The sequence below is a fragment of the Simochromis diagramma genome, unplaced genomic scaffold (genome assembly GCF_900408965.1).
Source record: "Simochromis diagramma unplaced genomic scaffold, fSimDia1.1 OVJJ01000026.1, whole genome shotgun sequence".
NCBI classification, from domain to species: Eukaryota; Metazoa; Chordata; class Actinopteri; order Cichliformes; family Cichlidae; genus Simochromis; species Simochromis diagramma.
In genome coordinates, this window is record NW_024386985.1 from 10,100,645 (window position 1) to 10,120,987 (window position 20,343).

General features: G+C 40.3%; 1 long non-coding RNA gene across 1 annotated transcript; it reads left to right on the forward strand.

Moving 5' to 3' along the window:
* The first annotated feature begins 218 nt into the window (after positions 1-218).
* On the forward strand, positions 219-18,217 carry LOC120738905. Its single transcript, XR_005697074.1, has 3 exons — positions 219-5,010; positions 13,468-16,840; positions 17,571-18,217. It is a non-coding gene; the product is annotated as an uncharacterized LOC120738905 (long non-coding RNA).
* Positions 18,218-20,343: the final 2,126 nt, after the last annotated feature.

Genomic DNA, 20,343 nt, shown 5'->3' on the forward strand with positions numbered 1-20,343 from the left:
TGAGGTGATACTGAGGGAGGGAGTGGAGAATAACGGTAGACTGAGAGGAGACAAAGATTAAGAGGTGATGGAGGCACACAGGAACAACCAAACGAACCCAGTGACCTCTCTTTTCATCCAAGTGCTTTCCATTTCTGTTGTTCTTCTATTTTGGCAGCAGCAAGACATCTCCATCCTAGTCTGGCCTTGATCATCCGTTGAGCCTCACCTTGTGTACCAAACACTGGTCCAGACCAGAAGAACAGCGTGAGCCAGCCCCGCCCGACAGCTCATCCAGCCCTGCAGGAGGCAAAGCATGAAACCTTTGCTGCTCACATGAAGCAAGCGCTGGAAAACTTTTATAGCTCCATATTAAACCTCTCCCCTCAACTCTTTTTTCCACTTCTCTTATGAAGCAGTCACATTCTTTGTTCACGTGCCCCAGCTTTCCTGCCTTTATTGTAGCACTCTTACTGCCATCTCATTTTCCTCTCTATCTCTTTCCCTTTCTTTGATTTCTCTTTCTCCATCTTCACCCCTCACACCCACTTCACCACAATCTCCACCATTTCGCTGCCTCTCTGTCTCGCTGGCTTGCTATAACAGGATCATGGGCTTAGAGAGCAGTCAGCACTGAGATCCTGCACAATGCAAAGCAGATGTGTGACACACACAAACACACACACACACACATTCACACACGTGGAAGAGCAGCCTAGAGGATTTTGGGCCAGAGGGTGGAGAGAGAAGTAAGCAGAAACAGCTCTGTTGCTAGGATATAGCAAAATAAAACAGACTCTGACGCTACAGTCTCCAGCTGAAACAGGCGGTTTGTTTCACATACGCTACTAACTGTCAAGAGGAGAAAACAATGTTTTAAAAGAGTCCTGGGAAAATGAACGGGTTGAGCCTGTAGACTTTTATAAAAGTTGTTGTGTCAGATGTCGCGTACAACCCCCAACTCCACAAAAATTGGGACGTAAATGAAAAGAGTGCAATGATTGGAGATTTCATAAACCTGTATTTTATTCACAATAGAACATTGTAAACAAATTTGTTGTTTAAATTGAGTAAATATTCCATTTAAAGAAAAATTTGATGGCAGCAACACGTGTCAAAGAAGTTTGGAATGGTCATGTTTATGACTGGTTGGAATCCCCTCTTCTTTTAGCAACATTCCGTAAACATCTGGGAACTGAGGAGACCCGTTGCCAGATTTTTGGGAGAGGAATGTTGTCCTGTTTTTGTCCGATAGGGGATTCTAGGTGCTCAACAGTCCTGGATCTGCTTTTTTGTACTTGTAAAGTCTGAACTGCAGGCAGGCTAGTTCTTCACCTGGACTTTTTTACTGCAAAGCTATACCGTTGTGATAGCTGAGGTACACGGTTTAGCATTGTGTTACTGAAACATGCAGTAACTATGTTGCCTGGATGGCAACATGAGCATCTTATACGTCTTTGAGTATTGACGGTGCATTTCCAATGTGCAAGGTGCTAATTCCATGTGCACGAATGTGCCCCTCTTTTCTGAGATGTGTTTCAACATCAAAAAAACATTTTCCTTTCTTGCATTCTGTTTTTATTTGTATTTTACACAATGTCCCAACTTTTTGGAATTGTGGATGTGCCTTTCTGTCTGTATCAAGTGAAAAAAACCTGCTTGCTTTTGCATTTTGTTGCTGTTTATATTTCACAGTCACACTTAAGAATCTGGGAGAGTATTTGAGTGTGTTGTGTTTAACAGATTCCTCTGTTTTGGTGGATCAGGTAAAGGCCTGCTGTCTTCTTCATGGAGAGCATGGTAGAGCAGTGTGTGAGATGCAGGATGGCAGATGTTCATTGTTGTGTGTCATTCTTTCATAGGTTTTCTATCATCCACCTCTATATTTATCTTTCATTTCCTGTTATTTTCATTTTTTACACCTTGCTCCAAAGTCTGCAACAGGAGGAGGTATACAACACAAGAGAGGTGTTTATCCCCAGTGAGGGGATATGTATGGGCAGAGTAAGAAGCCACTTATTTAAACCTAGTCCACTCCTTCACACAGAAGTCTTCAGTTAGTGACAGCAGCTACACACCAGGGTATGGATCTCATTCCTGGGGCATGAAATGCAGATTTATACACAACATGTCCTCTGGTTGTGTTTCATTATGCATTACATCAGTGATTTGAGGCTGTTACCCCCAAAGTTTGATAATCGTAAGACAGAGGCAGCATTTTACAAAACACTGGTATGTGACTTCCAGGGATGAGATGCATTGCATGCATGGTATTCCTTTTAGATGTTTGTTTTTTGTTTTTGACCTAACCTTCCTCAAACACAAAGACTGCAGGAATGCTATTTCCCTGTTCTTCAGAACAGGTGCTATCTTCTGAGAAATCTGATGGTGTAAGTACTGTGTTTCTCTTTCTCTCTCTTACAAACACACACACACACACACACTGTGTGCACGTAACCCAGGACATTGCACTGACTTACATTCATTTCCTGGAGAGTCTAACCGTAACCATAACTACTCCTTGCTTAACCATTGCCTTTACAATAACTTTAAAAAAAAGCTTAAAACCTTAAAATATACTGACCTAAGCTACGGGGACTTGCTTTTTCTTGTCGTCATAAGAAACAAATGCAGCCAAATAGTGAATGTGTAAACAGAAGTGCGTCCCCACAACACTGAAACAACCTGGTCCAAACACACACACGCGCATGCTTGCACACCCACACACACACTCGCACATACACAAGTACACAAAACCAAGGGGAATTCCTGGGACTAATGTTTAACAGGGAGAAACTGGACTGCACCATCAATTTTACCTTTTTTTTCCTGCAGACTCTGCGGTTTACTCTAGATAGCCCGGCCAAGCCTCAGAGATAAGATGACTCTCAGCCTGCTTGTGGGAAAGATGAAAGCATTCTCTTAAACGCTGACTTCTCTTTTTGCTAACCACTACCCCCCACTCTAAGTGTAGCGTGCGTGAATGTGTGTGAAAGAGCAACACTATGTGAGTGACCTGTAAGCCTTGAGAACATGGAGATAAGTCATGATTTTGCATCTTTAAATTTAGATACATGTTAATGTAAGTAAATTTAAGATAATGCATGCATTTGCAGTCACCATGCACAGTGCTTGGATGTTATTATTGCCCATCAAGGAATACAATCAGGGAGACATTTAAATGGTCCCAGAATACTAATTCATTCTGAGGTGTAATTCCTGTTTCCAGACCAAACTTTGCAGGTGACTGGATGGGACAAATGGGAAGATATCTGGAAATGTAACATCTTCTCATCATTTCTTCCTAGATGCTATCTGAATGTATTTGCTAGCAAAAATGTGAAACAGCATAACTTGGTGCAAATGTATCAAAAAAAGACTACTTTTGTGATTGCTGCACTGAAATTAGTTTGTAACTATTTTCTTAATCTCTATGATCTTAATCTTTTGGTACGTATAATCAGTACATTATGTTTGTTTGTATTATAACTGTTATTTCTCTTCCCCTCTTGGCCAGGTCATTCTCGAAAATTATATTTTTATTTTCAGTGAGGCTTTTAAATTAATGAAGTATACAATAACATAAAATAAAATAGTTGAATAAAGCACAATGACCATACACATATGCTGCAGCGTCATCAAGTTATTGAGGATACTGTTGTTTTAAAAGCAAATGCATTTTCTGAATTGGTGAGCATTACTCACTTCACCTATAGCAGCTAGGGAGTTCTTTGCAGTATCATACATGTCAGATGTTCTCTACTTTTTTAATGGGTGGCAAATCAACACCCATTAAAAGATCTTTCCATATTTGTGCCGTTTTGGAGATTAAATACATAAACTGTCATATATGATGAAAACCTGTGTACTTAACCGCATGAAGTAAGACATTTTCAATTTGACTTGGCGACAGCTTTGGATTTTTACAGCTGGATATCATCATGTTTTCCATTTTTGCTCCTATAGTGGCTTTTGCCAGTAACTTCTACAGGTAAGTAATTTCTATTTGCTAAATTTCTGATTCCCACAGTCTTTAAAACACATTATGTCACAGTTTAACACAACATGCATTTAACTGTCATGAATTGTGCGTCATTAATTTATCTTTCTTTTTTCTTTTCTTTTTTTTTTATCTCAGTGTGAGTTTTCACACATATTTATGACCAACAAGGATAAGCAGAAGGAAAAATAATGGTTAATCTGTGACTTGTCCAAGCAACCAGCCATCACACACATACTCTGCGCATATGCACATGCACACACTCGTGTACACCTATGCACAAACAGACCTACAATGATGAATCCACTGAGTAACTGTAGATTACAGAGCTGTCAAACTGGCTGCTGAAAGGAGGCAATCAGAGGAGAGGAGGTCTTGCTAATGGGCTGCCTGACCCTGGGCACACACTAACCACACCTACATACAGGCAGAAACAGAATTTCTCAATTACCTTCTTGCCCCAAACAAAGGCAGAGCACTGTTAAAATTAGAAGCCTAGAGGACTACACACACACACACACACACACACACTTAAACCTAGAGTTCAGGATATGCAGAGACATGCACCACACTAAGCCCTGACTAACAGGTATGAAAAAGACTCCACAAAAAAAAAACCTCACTGCAATACTTCACTGTTTCCCAGGATCTCCCAGTTATTTATAAACACTATGTGTGTTTTGTGTGTGTATTTGAGTGGTTCCTAAGACTATATATATATATATATTGTGTGTGTATGTGTGTGTGTGTGTGTGTGTGTGTGTGTGTGTGTGTGTGTGTGGGCGCGCAAGTGGGCGTGTTCCATTTTAGAAACACAGAGGATTCATTGTGATATGTCTATGTCCCTGAAGGCGCTGGAATCTGGCGCATTGTCTTTATCGGAAACTCAAACTATTCGCAACTCTTGACTTGTTTTGATCCTTTCAGAAGATTCCATTTCCTGCGGTCGTTTGGGGAGCGACTGCAGAAAAGCCTCTGGAAGGAAAAGCCTCATTATGGCTTCTGTGTGAGTTGGAAGACTTTACTTGAAGGTCAGTGCCAGCCAGGCCGCTGTAGTTTCCCTCCATGTGAGAAATGAAAAAATGACTGTTAGATTATTAAGCACTGGGAGTTCTTTTCATTGGGAGGTGGTGGACGGGCAAATGTAATCATTTCAAAGGGATACACCTGCTAATAAAATGTGATCATTGTGATGGTTTGTGCAGTTTTTAATATATTAATTAATTTGAAATGTCAGCACGCTGTAGTGTTAATAAAGTCTAAATTAACTATTCTGGAGTTTTCCTGAGTCTTCATGTGCGCTCCTTTTCCACTTCTTGTAATCCTTGGCCTCGCCCTGCTCGTCGGACAAACTTCAGTTTTCTCCAGAATTAAGGAGATGGGCCCTCACATCACCTTAGGTTAAGACTTAAAGCCTCAACTTGTTTCTTTCTACTGTTTTCTACAGTTTGCTTTTGCGCCCATACAACACACGTGTCTGTTTGTCAGTTAGTAAGGATACATGTGTGATTTTGAATGTGAGGTAATGTCTAAAGGAGCCACTGTGCCTGCTGCCAGAGTGCCACTGCTCCAGAAATACAACAAGTATGACATCAACTGATGCAAATTTCATACACCAAGTGAATCAAGGAACTGGAGCATAGTAAGTAAAACAGTACATGTGGGGGTTAGGGTTAGGGGAAGCCTGAAGCTTCTGTATGCTGCCAGAAGTATGTCACCACATGTCTTGTGCACATATTTTTGTTCAATTTTGGTGCATAGCTTCTATTTTAGTAATATTGAAAGCTAGGCTGTAGACTGTATCACATCATTTACTGCCAAGATAGTATTTGGCATTTTCTTGAAATGTTATCTAGTTTATGGTCGTGGGGGAACTGGTAAATGGTAAATGCACTGGTTCTTATAAACCATTTCTCTACTTTACCTGAGCACTCAAAGCTCGTTATACAGCTTGCCTCATTCACCCATGTTTTGCTCCACCTCCTGAGCTACAACCACCTCTATCTTCGCTTGAAGATGGGAGCGGCTGTAGCTTAGCTTCACTGGCAGTGAGTGCGAGATGGGGTACATGCTGGACAGTTTGAGAATCCATTCTAGGCCTAAGGTAGAGAGACAAAAAGTAATGACTCCCAGTCACATCCACAATTATTGCCAATTTAAAATCACCAACCAGTCTAACAATGCAGGTCTTTGCACTGAGGAAAGAAGCCAGAGTACCCAGAGAGGACCAATAAAAATGAAAGGCCTCAGTCTGCCAGCAGCTTTGAAGCCTCTGATGCTAACCACTGCACCACCCTGTCACCAAGCTTTGATAAAAACTGTTAATACTCCACAATAGTAATGTAAGTGCACCTCTTATGCTCAATCCCAGCTGCATTTGTTTAGTCTCTGACTATACTAGAGTAGCTATGCATGAGACACAGTTGAAAATGATCATAATTACACTTGGTGTAGCTAGAGATCTCATTTTCTGTGCGAAACAAGCCATTTTAGCACACCTACCACGCTCTCTTTTGATTGGTTGCCTCTTGCAAACAGAAGGTTTGAGAATCAGGTGTGTGGGGGTGCTGTGCCAACAGTCACAATTGTTGCACGTGTATTGTGTCTGCACACACAGACACACATGCTGTCTGTTTGGGGTGAACATGTTCAATGAAGGGGATTTTCTGAGCCAGCTCTCTGACAGATTTCTTCTTCTTTTTTTTTTTTGTTTCGCTATGAAAAATGTTCTTTATACATACATGTACACAGATGTATGTATGCAGATGAATGCTGGGTTTGTGTCAGGAAGAAAGAGCAAGAGTGAGAGACAGAAAGAACGAGGGAGAGGTTATTTGTGCATGACAGAGGCTAGGCTGTATCTGTAGCGTGTGACACACAGTGCTCTCTCTACAGCAGCTAGGCCACAGTTTAGGGACCTGTGCCAAGGGACAGAATAGCCTGTCTGTTTCATGCCTCTTACTGAATGCTGATTGACAGCTGGGCTTCTTTGTGTGCGTGTGTGTCTATGTGTCCCACTTATGTTACTCCACGCGTATGTGTGTATCAAACTGACAGGCTGGGAGAAACACGCCACACATCGCAGGAAGGCAAATGTAAAGAAGTTGGGTTTTCCACAGAGAAATGACACCCTTTCGTCAAATTGTCAACTATTCAGCGGTGTATTTATCTACTCATTTTCTTCACAATATCGCACATATGCAACTACACTCATGTACACAAGCCTGTAGTTCACACGCATGTTCACATACCAGTCAGCCTCTAATTTAAATAAACAATTTCTCCCCAGAACACGCTGCACTTTGTTTACTCAGTATCATATTACACAGATGAACACGCATGCACACACGTGCACAGTCACTCATCCGGATCTAAGTTGCCGCTTCTCTTGAGTGTCACGTTTTGAAGAGCAGAAAGGGACGCTTCACCTCTGACCTCACCGCGGTCCTTCGAGGTTGTGAAGACTGCAGACGCGTAACACGTACATCTGAGATTTCAGAATTCTGAAAGAGGAAGACCAGAGATCGATGAAGCAAGGGTTAGGGTGTGACTGGAGGTCAAACCATCTGCAGAGGAGATAAAGCACAGAGATCAAAAAAATAAAAAAAATAAAAAAGCTGTTTGCGTACAGGAAAAAACTTATAGAGTTAAGGATGTCGCTGAAAAAAAGCAGAAGTTAAAAGTGGTGTGATAGGAACCTGTTTACCACATGATTTGTAATGCAGAAGAGTCTGTTAGAATATTTTGTCCTTTCTCAGGCTGAGTACATACTATAAGAAAGACTTTCAATCAATAAAAATGATTCAATTCTTATGCACTGGCTGACCCATAACTTGGGTTGTTAAGAACAACTCCAAAAGTGACTTCCATGTTAAAATGTCCGATTTAACAACCTTCAAAACATGTTCACTGCCTCGTACAAAGCCAATTTTGGTGTCCCGTCATAACAAGTGTACAATGTGTCATTGTGATATATAATAATTTGCTCACACATTCTCCCTCATTCCCCCATTAGGACGCAAAGTCCACCATGCAAGGCGATGGGATTAAACCAAAAGTCCTGTTGTTAGTGGATACCCACACTACCAGTGCAGCACTGGCCACCAAGTGAAAGCTACAACTTAGCCGTGAATCCAAAACTATATCTTGTGTTCAGGGTGATTCAAACTTCAAGCCTTCCACAACATTCCTGTTGCTTCTTTTTACTGCTGTTCTCATGGGTATCATAAAAACTCACTAGCATTCAGTGGACAATTTATCTTGATACAGATCTAGTTGTGTAAGAGGCATTGACTGAAAGTGAGTTTTCCTTTTAAGACAAGTTGGCATAAACAAACTAGGACATCCATTCAGCCATATGAAAGTGTCAAAATAAAAATACTGTATTTAGAGAAGATGCATCACTTTAGATACTAGCTGAGTTTTGTTTTTTGCGCACTCGGTGACGCTGTTTGTGACGAGGCAAAGTGGTTAAAAATGATGAAAAGCAGAATATGAAGAATATATGCGTTTGCTGAGGGCGCTGTGTGGTTTCTGTGTTGTTCCTTAACTCGAGTGGTTGAAAAAGAGATGCGAGCAGAGAAAAGAAGTGAAGCAAGGAGACAGGAACTATAAACAACAGAAACTGGACACATCATCAAGAGTAACTGATAGTCCCCCCCCACCCTCGAGCAGCCCCGCCTGTTCCCTGCAGTGAGCCCCCAGAAATTCACTGGAGGACTAAACAGGAATCCCCCACAGCCCCACGACAGACTGACTGACTCTGCATGGTCTACATCACACATACACACACACTGAATCACTCGTATTCACATACAGAGACACTCATATACACACATGAATTCACACACAGGCTTACAGACAGTCCAGAAATAGTCCCGTCAGGGGTATTACCATACACGCTATCTCCCCCAAACATCACCTCATCCTATAATATCACTCTGTAGGGCTGTATGTCTGTGCCACCTGGAGTCATTTATATTAAAAAAGTAAATCTTGCTCATATGTTTGCCACTTGGTCATATTCATTTCACATTTTTCACCCTACACTCTTTTTCCTCTGACTGATCTCACCTATTACTTTCTTTTTTGTTTGCCTTTTCTTCTGTTTTCATTTCTCTTTCACTTTCAGTCAGAAACACATACATTAACATGCAAAACTAATCTGTTGTGTATGCTGTGCTTCCTGAAAGTATTGTTCATACTCTGTTTTCTGTTGTTTTTAAAAAATCGGTTTTCATTCTCCCAGCCCTCCCACATTTCACAATGACACTCAGTGATGCATAGATGTCAGATTGACAGAAAGTACAGATGATAGGAAAGGTCAGGAGTTCCTCAGCCTCTAGTTCCTGACATTGCAACACCTCCCACAGCAGCACCAGTGTGCTTTGGTGTGCCTCAGTGTTCAGTGAAGCATGTGCCTCACGTACCGGGGGGGCTTTCTTCCACCCTTTCCCCTCAGTATTTGCATGGGACTTACAATCAGGGTTTTCCCTCAAACAGAGAATACCACATAAAGTGAGACACAAGGGAATAGTATGTATATTACTGTATGTTGTGTGAATAATTGTATGTACGCTGTGCTGTGTTTGAAAATTAGAGCTCACTCGCAAACTCAGAAACTGGACAAACAAGTTTAAATTGCTAAAAAGTATGACATAACTGGGAGTCCTGATGGACACTGAAGCCTTTCGCGGAAACACCTAAAGGAATTTACTAGGAGCACATTTTCTGGTTTAGGAATCAAACCTTCAGCAGAAAACAGTTTACAGGAAGCTGCCCAACTGAAAACAGCTTATTTTCAGTTGGTTGCTGCTGTGTGCAATCATGTCAGCCTCAATCCCTATAACTGACAATGCAGCAAATATTTTAAAGTGCCCTCAACTCAGTTTGAGATGAGCTATGAGCTAAAATAAATATAATAAAAAGAAGAAGAATAAAAAATACAAGTTTCCTATATGGTCTGTGAACTAGCTAAGCCTCACACATACAGATCTGTCTAGATTTATATATTTTATTAACTTGATTATCTTGTGTCACTTTTGCTCCTTTTGATTTACTGAAGTAAGTCATTTCATGCCTCCAATAAAGGAGTGAAGCGTCTTCATCAGCGACATTCAGATGATTCAGTGGTTTCGAGCAACAGAGGTACTCAAGCATTAAAGAGTTTTTCTTAAGGTTGTGTCATGTCAGCAGCAATATTGGCTGCTGTGTTTAGCTGCTATTTGATGGTGCTAACAAGAGGGCAGATGGCATCATTGGCACATGGCCATGGGCTTTGAATTTAAAAGAATAAAAGCATGATTTGCTTTCTTTTCCTGTTTGTCTTAGGGAGTTTAAACCAGTATATGTAAGTTTGCATAATGCTAAGATTGGAAAGAGCAGGAGTGTCTGTTTATCCCAGTTTTTTTAATCTTATTGCTAACCTATAATTGCTAATAAGTATTAACATTCTTCATATTAACCTTTATGATATTTTCAGCTATCAGTAAGTTATGAATATTCTTATCAAAGTCTCAGCAAGATATTACAAAAGTTTAAATATTTATATTAAAACAAAGATTAAGCCACACAATTAAAGTTATTAAATTAAATATTTAACAAACTACAGTGAGAAGTCCAAAAACATTGATAGCACATGCTAACAACTTAAAAGAAATGAGTGGCATTTCCAGTTCAGGCTGACGTTCAGTTCTGCACGAGGCTGTGGGCAGATTTGCTTTGTCATGATGGCCGCCCAGGACACACGATCCTCCCCGCAGCACGCACCCTGCTGCTTTCTGTATCAGATCAGGCTTGCCGTCAAGTATGCCATCTATTTCTAGTTCGCCTACCATGACAGCTAGTTATAAACCAGGGTTATGTGATTTGGGCTGCCCGAGCTGAGGAGGTGGTGGAGGATGAGGAAGATAAGTGTGGGGTTTCCTGGGAAGCTCCCAGCCAGACCACCTGCTGCCATCAGTCTATCACCCTCCCACCACTTCCCTCACACTCTGCCATCATACTGTCACTGTACCTGCTTTTACCCCACTTCTGTGTCAGTGTGTTAGAGATGGCTCTTTGTGGCGAGCAGCAGCAGCTCACTGAATAATTCAAAGAGCGGGCACGAACAGAGGGCGAATTAAGTCCCTGTAGAGGAAAAGGCAAAGCGATGAAACAGCAGGAGGACAGGGGGGATTTTAGCCCATTAGAAATGTGGAAGGGAAATTTGATGGGAGGAAGAGGGTAGATGGGGGTGCCACTGTTAAACCAGGGGGGCAGCTGCAGTCAAAAGTGAAAGAAGAAAGGGAGGTGAGAGAGAGGAGAAAGCTCGTGAGCAAATGAATGGGCACATGTCAGGTGACCGTGGGGAGATCCCTGACGAGAGCTGGTCACCTGACTGACTGGAAATGCAGCCTGCTGCTTGAGAGCAATTCCCAGAAGTCAAAACAAGTTGTTAACACAGACTACAGTTTATAACAGCAGTGCTGTAAATGATCGTGATGATCATGATCATTTTTTTAAATACAAAAATATTTAAATATATAACATCAGAATAAAAAAAAGTATATTCTTCAATCAAGCATAGCAGTAGAAAAAAAGAAGATGATGGCCCACAGATGTCTATCATTGCTTAAGTGCTGACAGTTTCAGAGGTGCTGGAAGAGTGGAGTGTGACGGATCACAGTCTAAACTGGGGTAATTCTCTTTTTATTTCTTCTGCTGCTGCTGGACTTTTGGGCCAGCTGGCTCACACCCACTCAGTCACACTCAAGCGCACAATTTTACACAACAAAACAGCCAGAATGGCATTTACAGTTCAGCATGCTTATCGTTTAGAAAGTCAGGGGGATTTGATCAGTTGCCTTTCTCAGAATAACAGTACTCTAAATCTTAATTATACACTCTCTAAGTGGAAGTTCACTGCCAAACCTAAATATGTTCTTGATAATAAGATACCACATGTTGGTCCGTAAGCTGAGGCCACGGTGGTGAATGACTAACCAGTTAGTGGCTATATGTGGGTGTGATCAAGATTGTTTGATCAATCCAGTTTCTTTCATTTGTAAAATGTTTTGCGGTTGAAGATTGTTTTTCCCTTCTCACTCGTGTTTTTCAGTTTTATATTTAAATTAGAAATTTTTAATTAATGGGGAATGAAGCAAGTAGCATTAAAAGTTTCAAAATAAACCCTTAAAATTTATCTCAACACTTTATCTCAAAGAAGTCTCAATTTCAGCTTCTATAAAAAAAAAAAAATCAAGGGTCCTGACATAAATGCTTTGAGTGAAAAGTAGTAAAAGGTTTTTCAAAATATAGATTTGATGGATAACTTAAAATGCAGTTGCCTTATCATGCCACACTTCATATGAAGGACAGTGCTGAGAAGTCATTAGTAATAGGGGTCTGAAAGAGGTTTAGAAGATAACTTCTGCTTTTTGGAAAGTAACATGCAACATATTCTGCCCCAAGTGTTGCTCACACCACAGTTGATCAGCATTTAAAGCTCTGTGCATTCTGGGTAACTAAATAAACACATTTCAACCATAGCCGCATAGTTCATTGATGGACTTTATGGCCCGTCTCACTGCGTGCAGGCACTGAAAAACGCGCTCGCCATGAAAAGAAGTTAAATACTTTCCATGCGCACATACTGGTTTATGTGCCCTGGAGGATGCCCTGGCACTAGTTTATACATCCCTGATGGGAATCTGTTTGCTTTAGTTCCGGGTGGTTTGCTGGTCGCTTTGCGTGCCAGTAGCGCCAGAAACAGGACGAGGCTGAATTTCTTTGTTTTTAAAAGGAAGTGCTGTAGCTGGTGTCTCTCATCTCCATCAGATGTCTGTAAAGGAAGGAGAATCGTGAAAAAAAAAAATCAGCGGTTCCAGGTAAATGTAGGAGAGATAAATATTCTTACAACTTTACTGAAATACACGTAACCAATCTGGTTTCACAGCGCCCACGCCTGTTTCAGAGCATCACTAAGAAACACAGTTCTGTTATGATCTAACGTAGGCCATCATCACGGCAATAATAATAATAATAAACAGCTCTGTTGTGGCAATAAATAATCAGACAGATAACTAGAGAGTTTTTCTGTTTTGCATTTGCTTTCCCTTGCCACTGCCCCCACCTTGATTCATCTCTCTCCCTCTCTCTTCCTCTGTAGCATAATTGAAGCGAGTGAGCTTTTGCTCTCCTATGTAACCCAATGCTCGTCCCACAGCACTGAAGTGTCGTTTGGGCAGCAGCTTAAGTACTCTGTGTGCTTTGTGCTGTGCTCTAACCCTTACAGATCAGCAGAAACCCAGATTAGACAGATGAATAATTCACATGATTGCCTTAAATGCAGTTTGTAGTATAAGACGGTATTAAAAACTATTAGACTTCTGATTCTGTTTATTTCACTGTTGTCACTCGTGTATCCTGTCTTGACCAACAAGATGGAGCAGATCAAAGCAAGTGGAACTGCAAAGTATCAATCTTTTGCTCTCTTTCTTCCTTTTAAGGGTGATCTCCTCAGAAGTATGCTTACTTGGAGGCTGAACAACATTTATACACAAGGCTGTGTGACGAGCAGAGGCGGGACCCAAATGCTGGACTGAGAAACACAAGCTGGTTTAATTAAAGTAAAATGAAACACAAAACAACATGAATAACGAAACTCACACCTTTGCCACACCAGTGACCACAGACTGCTAGGGAGGACTGTCCCATGAGAGAAATGCAGACAATATGTACACAAAGAGGATGACGAGCGAACAGGCCACAGGTGGAGCACAGCTGACACTAATCTGACTGAAGAGACAGGGGAAGCAAAACCGAACATAATACACAGTAAACAGAAGACTATCAAAATAAAACAGGAAGTCACACACACAATGAGACGCAGGCTAAGACGTGTGCTTCATACAGGAACTAGGTAGAAACAGATGAATAACCAAAGCCAGAAACTAGAAATAAACTCAGCAAACTCAACAAACTGAAAACGCTGGGTCAGAGATCCAGGACCATGAAAGACATTAATCATTTACTGGTAATTAGTTTGAAGTTTTTCAAAAACTGAAAGAAACGGCAGTAAATGCTCAGATATTCAGATCATCCAACCTTCTATCTGATCTATGCAGCATCTACTTCCTCTTCTTCTTCTTCCTTTTCTTTTGGCTGTTCCTGTCAAGAGACGCTACTGCGAGTCATCCGCCACCATCCCTTCCTCATCTTGCATCTTTTTTATCCTGTCACACCAACAATCCAAACATTCACACTCACTACATCCACAAACCTCTGTGGCCTTACAATCCAACCTGTCCTTTGTTTTTGCTGCCTCAGAACACACCTCTGTCATCACCCAGCAGTAGCACAGTTTCCACCAGCACCCTCCTTGTTGACATCATCGGTGGTGTTATCCCAGGCCAATTCAATATGAAAATCTACTTCTTGATGATCTGCATGTTTTATTTGGCAAAGACTTTATGCCAAATGCACTTTGTGACACAACTATACTCATTTATCCTGGCTTGGAACCAGCACTAGGATTGTGGATGGCTTTGACCTGTGCAATATTGTAATGTAAATTAAGATGAAGATGATGCCAACATCAGTTATTGATCAAGAATAAAGTATAATGCAGGTTGTGTTAAGCAAAGATAATGTTACATTTTAGTGCTGATACTCTCCAAACAGATAAGGATGATAAAACAATAATGTTTTTAATCTTTAGCTGTTTCTGCTTTGTGCTGATCTGTATCTGGGTGAGATTAAACTGATGATCTCATACTCTGGGTGATGCAGTGTTACCACAGGTGAGTCATCAGGCGATGCTGTGGGCCTCTTACTGGAACTAAGATATGTTCAGATGATCTCCTCTGCAGCATTTAGTTGCTGTACGTACTGCTGCATCATCTCCCCGTCCTTCCTCCCTCTGCCTCCACCTCATCACACAGCACATCTCACATTCCTCCTTCATCCTCCACCCGCTACACTGTTATGACTTCACTGTCCTTCACTCTCATCTTCTTTCAGTCCCCACAATCCGTGGGTTGTTCTGTTTCTCCTCTTCTTCTCCAGCCTCACCGCAGTACCTTTTGTCTTCTTTCTAACCTCAAATCAAGGTACGCTAACACATAAAAATTACAATTCAGAAAGTATACAATTCTGACAAATTAACTTTTGGAAAATTAGCTGTTGCACAATAAAGAATCCAACAAAAAAGAAGAAATACAGGTGTAACCATATTCACAGTTAGAACAGCACAAACACAAAAATCAGAAAAGACCAGTGTTTGTAATTTAATGAGTCATTTTTATATTTTCTTGGACATATTAAACAAACATGGCTTACATGTTAACTGGTGAACTTTAGAGATTATTTTACATTTTGGCATATCCAGATAAGCTATTTCCCTATATTTCCAGTCATTATGCTATCCTAATTGAACCAGCTGCTGGCAATGCCTTCATATTTACCAAGAAGAGATCACATTTCAGTTAGAAATAATTAGACACAAATGTCAAACTATTCCCACTGCACCAAAAGCCAATAAATAAAGCAAAAACTTGTTGTTTTTTTCCCTCAAAGCCTTACTTAAAGCCGACTCCTCTTTCATCAGTTCATTTCTCCTTTCTTTGTCCTTTGCCTCTTTTCATCTGGCTCTATGTCACCATGCCTTCTATTTGCATTTCTACTGCTGCTTGTATTTTATGCCCTCCATCACAGAGCAGTAAACACAAGAGCCGCAGAGACGGCTGGTTTGTTTTTTTAATTAGGTAAATGGGCCTAGGTCTGTGGGACCAGACAGAGAAATCACTCTTTGGACTCCAGATCTGTCATAACGATTTCTTAAATTAATGAGCTTCAACTCAATGTTATTAAAATCTTGCTGTGTAGTGGATTATGCATACAAACCCACTGCTTTATTGCTTTTCTTTCTTAACCTCCTACAAGGTGAATGCTCCAGTTTCCAAGGACCAAATATTGTTGATGCCAAAAGGGGGAATTCACCCACACAGTGGGTGACCTCAAACCTCAGCCTTATGCCTGATCCTGACAGGCTGCAGTCTCACTCTCCCACACCCACACCTGGCTGAGTTCAGCTGGTGCAGAGGTGGCACTGCCCATCTTTCCAGGGAGGATCCTTTCAGACACAACAACAAACATGCACTCAGACAGAGCGGTATTATCTGTTGTTATTATTGGAGATAATTATGTTGGATAATTATATCTATTAGGTACACTGTGTCTTTTTAGCCACTCCAATGTCAATATTTTTTCAATTTAAGTCTTGAGTGTTCGGGAGCCCCATGGGAAAATACTGTGAGGTGGTTGTAGAAGGGGCTTGTCGGGACCTAAAAAATGAATGGGTTCTGTGCATTTTGTTTAATTTCTGGAGTAAAGCTCGAATAATAATAAGTTAAATATTTTGTATGCGTGCAGCGATTTTTGAGGCATGTAATGACACGTCTGATCAAACAAGACAAAGCCAAATTATAATTTAGTTTTTTTAAAAATCACTTAGAATAAAAAAACTGAAAAAATGTGAAAATAGTTGCTATTAATCAATTCAGTTTACTCCACTAAAGCTATGATATTAATACATTTTATGTCAACCTGTTGGCTTAATAGAAAGTCAAGTCTACCTTTTAACTTATTATGCTCAACATACCTTGTTTTCTTGTCGTAGACAAGCATTTCTGACTTTTGAGTGACTGTTTCGCTCACAGAGGGCTTTTGTGTGCTGCAGGTGTTGAGGTATATGAGGCTGTGCTGAGGAGTGTTTTATTCCTATGGGCCCCCTGAGGCCCCAAGGCCTGTTCCAAGAGAAAGACCAGAAGCTGTTTCAACTTCCTCCACTGTTTTTTTGCATGGAACACCACTTCAAACACTGTACGTCAAAGCACGTAGCTGCACACACAACACATGAATACAGCATGTTTTTTTTACACAAACTGCCCACAAAATTAAAGCTGTTTTTTACGTGGGGTTTCTAAAATAAAGACATGACTACGCATTATTTTAGCCTTGAACAACAATTTTTTTTTTCTTTTCCCCTTTTGTAAAAAGACAGTTTAAAACTGAACTTTTTGTATGGTTCAGATTTTCTAAAGTGAAAAATCTGCAGTGACGTTTCAATGAAGGAGTGAACTGATATGATTTTGGCAGGTAAAATAATCAAGCAAGTGTTTGCTGATGTTATGCTGCTGAGCTTTCAATAAAAATCTATTTTGAGCTTCTCATATTGTTAAATATAATTTTTTTTTAAGTAGAGTATGTGAATCTGTACTTCTAGCTCAGCTCAGTTATATACCATGTGTTATTTTTTTCAGTAGTGGAAGAAATGTTAAGATTGGTTGCCAGTTACACAAAGTTAATATCTTTAAAAATAAATAAAAAAGCCCTTTAAACTACACACACACTGCACACAAGTAATACATATCCAGAATTGTACTTTATTATTTTTCAGATATGTTGCAAAATACATAAAGACGATTCCTTTAAAATATAACAATCATGTGTTTTGCATTTAAAATCTTCATAGCTACTGCTGTAAAAACTACAGTAAAACTGTATAACGATATGAACATTTGTTTAATATGGTTTCTTGTTTCCATTTTAGGAAATATTGCTGGATGCGATGTCGGATATAAATCGGATATCTGAGTTTTCCTAGACGGCACTTCTTACTTTCAAGATAAAACAACTTTAGAATGCAATTGTTAAAAGATAAAATCCCCACAGAGTAATTTGTGCTAAATATAATATAGAATATCTGAGTCCAGAGATAACTAATGATATATGGTGATATACTTTACAGTGTTTAATATTAGACTGTAGCAGTAAACGGAGTCCAGTAAACTGGTACTGTAGAGCAGGAGAGCAGCAAGCTCCCAGAATGGATTTTGTTAGCGTCTCTAAAGCCCCTGGAGCCACAACACTGACCTTTCCTGTTATGGAAATGTACTGCTGGCTGTTCTAGGCCCTCAGCCACACGCTGCCTGTTTGAATGGTCACACAGGCCCCCTTTTGCTGCCTGCCTCTTTCCTGAGGACTGCTTTTGCAGTTTGTGCTGCTCTTTGAGTGCAAGTTCATAGAGCATTGTTCAACATAATGGGCACAACTTGTTCCCTTTTTATGTTATTCTGTCTTTATTTTGGCACCCTTTTACTCTACGGCATGGCACAATTGAGTGGAATTTTACTTTGAACAACCCAATAAACAAAAGCCTGCTTCTATCTGTGTGTGTGTGTGTGTGTGTGTGTGTGTGTGTGTGTGTGTGTGTGTGTGTGTGTGTGTGTGTGTGTGTGTGTGTGTGTGTGTGTTGGATGCAAACCAGTTGATACGTGACTCAAAAAAAAAATAATTAAAAAATCGTGATCGTAGACTGCTTACTGATCATCTTGCAGATCGCTTCAAGGCGCCTGCCTCCTTCCAGCCAGTCGCTGTGATTATTGGCTAAACTGGGGCAAATGAAGTGACATGTTTTCCTTTGCAATGAAAACATAGCTGTGCTAATACTTGCATACAGGCGAGAAGCAGCGCCATGCTCTGTCCGCCATTATCTGAACTTTCCATGTGTGATGTGATTACAAAGCAATTTGCTTCTTGACAATCTGACCCAAGAAAAACACCTTCTTTATTAAAACAAAACAAATTACCCAATTTAGCCCAAAAGACACAGAACTGAATGGTTTAGCAGCCTTCAATACATCACATGGGTGGATTATTATAAACAAATGGAGGCTTTAGCAGTAAATCAGAGAACACAGAACATGATCCATATCGTGATGTTGAATGTAGCAGTCCCCTAAAACTGAAGGTCTTAAAGAAACTGAGTTGAACAAAGCTATTTAAGCCAATGTTTCTCAGTGTCAGAATTTTAGTAAAGCATACACAAAATTTCCCACACTGTTTGGCATCTAGGTCCCCCATTTTAAAAAGGTACTTTTTATTTTATCCTGTGTAGCGTAGAATGAACTTCAATTTTCTGCAAAGCTAGCAGAAGCATGCAAAGGTTTTTTATATGATATTGGGGTTGTATGCATCATTTAAAAATGAAACAAATTGCACCTCAGGGAATTAAACAATGTTGGATTACATACAAAACAAGCTACCTTGTAAAATAAATGTTCTTTGATTGATGTGGCTTAAATTAGAGAGATCTGCAGCAGTGTTTCCAACACGTTCTGTATAAATGGGATTTTAATGACAATGCTTTTGGCTAGAGAGCTGTAACCACAAGAAAGCCTCCTCAAGCAACGGGGATTAAACACTGTGATATAAACAATGATCAGCCTTTCTGTGCTTGTAAAAATAGATTTACTAAACATCTTGCCAGCAGGAATTTGTGTTAACTTGGACTTGGACTTTTATCCTAGAAATGCCATGCAGCTTAGCTCTGCTTGTGCTTGTGACGTCTATCATTGTGAGACTGGGGAGGGGGGGGTTCCCAGCAAGGCCTTACAGAACGTTAATCGTCTTCCCAGGATTGGTGAGACATTAGAGCGCAATAGTGTAGATTAGTCAGCTGTAAGCCTAGATTGTTTCTGATTTGTCAGAGAACATAAGCACAGCTTGGTAATTGTGAGGCTTCTGGAATGTCCTTTCAGTTTTGGTTCTATAGCTTTTGGATGTTGCACATACACAATGAGGAGTTTTTAAAGATTTGTTAGACTAGCAAACCTCAGCTGGAGGTGTGTTTCACTCAGAAATCAGTTTCAGTTCTGAGGTTCGGCAGAAATCTGTGGTACGCTGTGCATTTTTTATGGTTGCAATTTCCAGGACACACTTTTCCCCAGGTGTTTTCAGATGAGTCCTTTGTATGAGAAAACTATCAAGCGTGACGGTGGTCTTCTGTAGAAACTCAAGAACTCTTGGGGTTATCTCCCCTTTCCAACAGGGTTTCTCTGTATCGAACAGGGTTACCCCCCCTCCATCTATCTTTATCTCCTAAAGACGGTAAGCTCTGTAAAAGGAAGGAAGAGCAGTGGCTCCAGCCTGACATATATTTCCTGTTCCTCTGTGTTCTGAGATGGACTGTTTTCTCACTTCTATATGCAAAATCATTCTTCTTCTTTTTTATGCTTCAGAGGATATTTGCTTTCAGCTTTTTGGTGAGGTTTTTCTTCTGCTCGCTCTCTATTCCGCTAAACATAGATGTCCAGTTGGTCTTTGTGTCCGACTGTGTTGCTTTTTTTTTTTTTTTCGTGAGTAGGATGCAAGACGATGATGACCAAAAGCAGGAGCTAAGACACGTGAAAACAAAACTAAAAATACAATTCTGAGCCAATATTTTTATACAAGTAGTTCCAAATGTTTTCTCATTACGCTGTGCTTCATAGTAAAGTCTAGACAGATTTTACTGTTAAAATAATGATTAGGGGTGGTTGCAA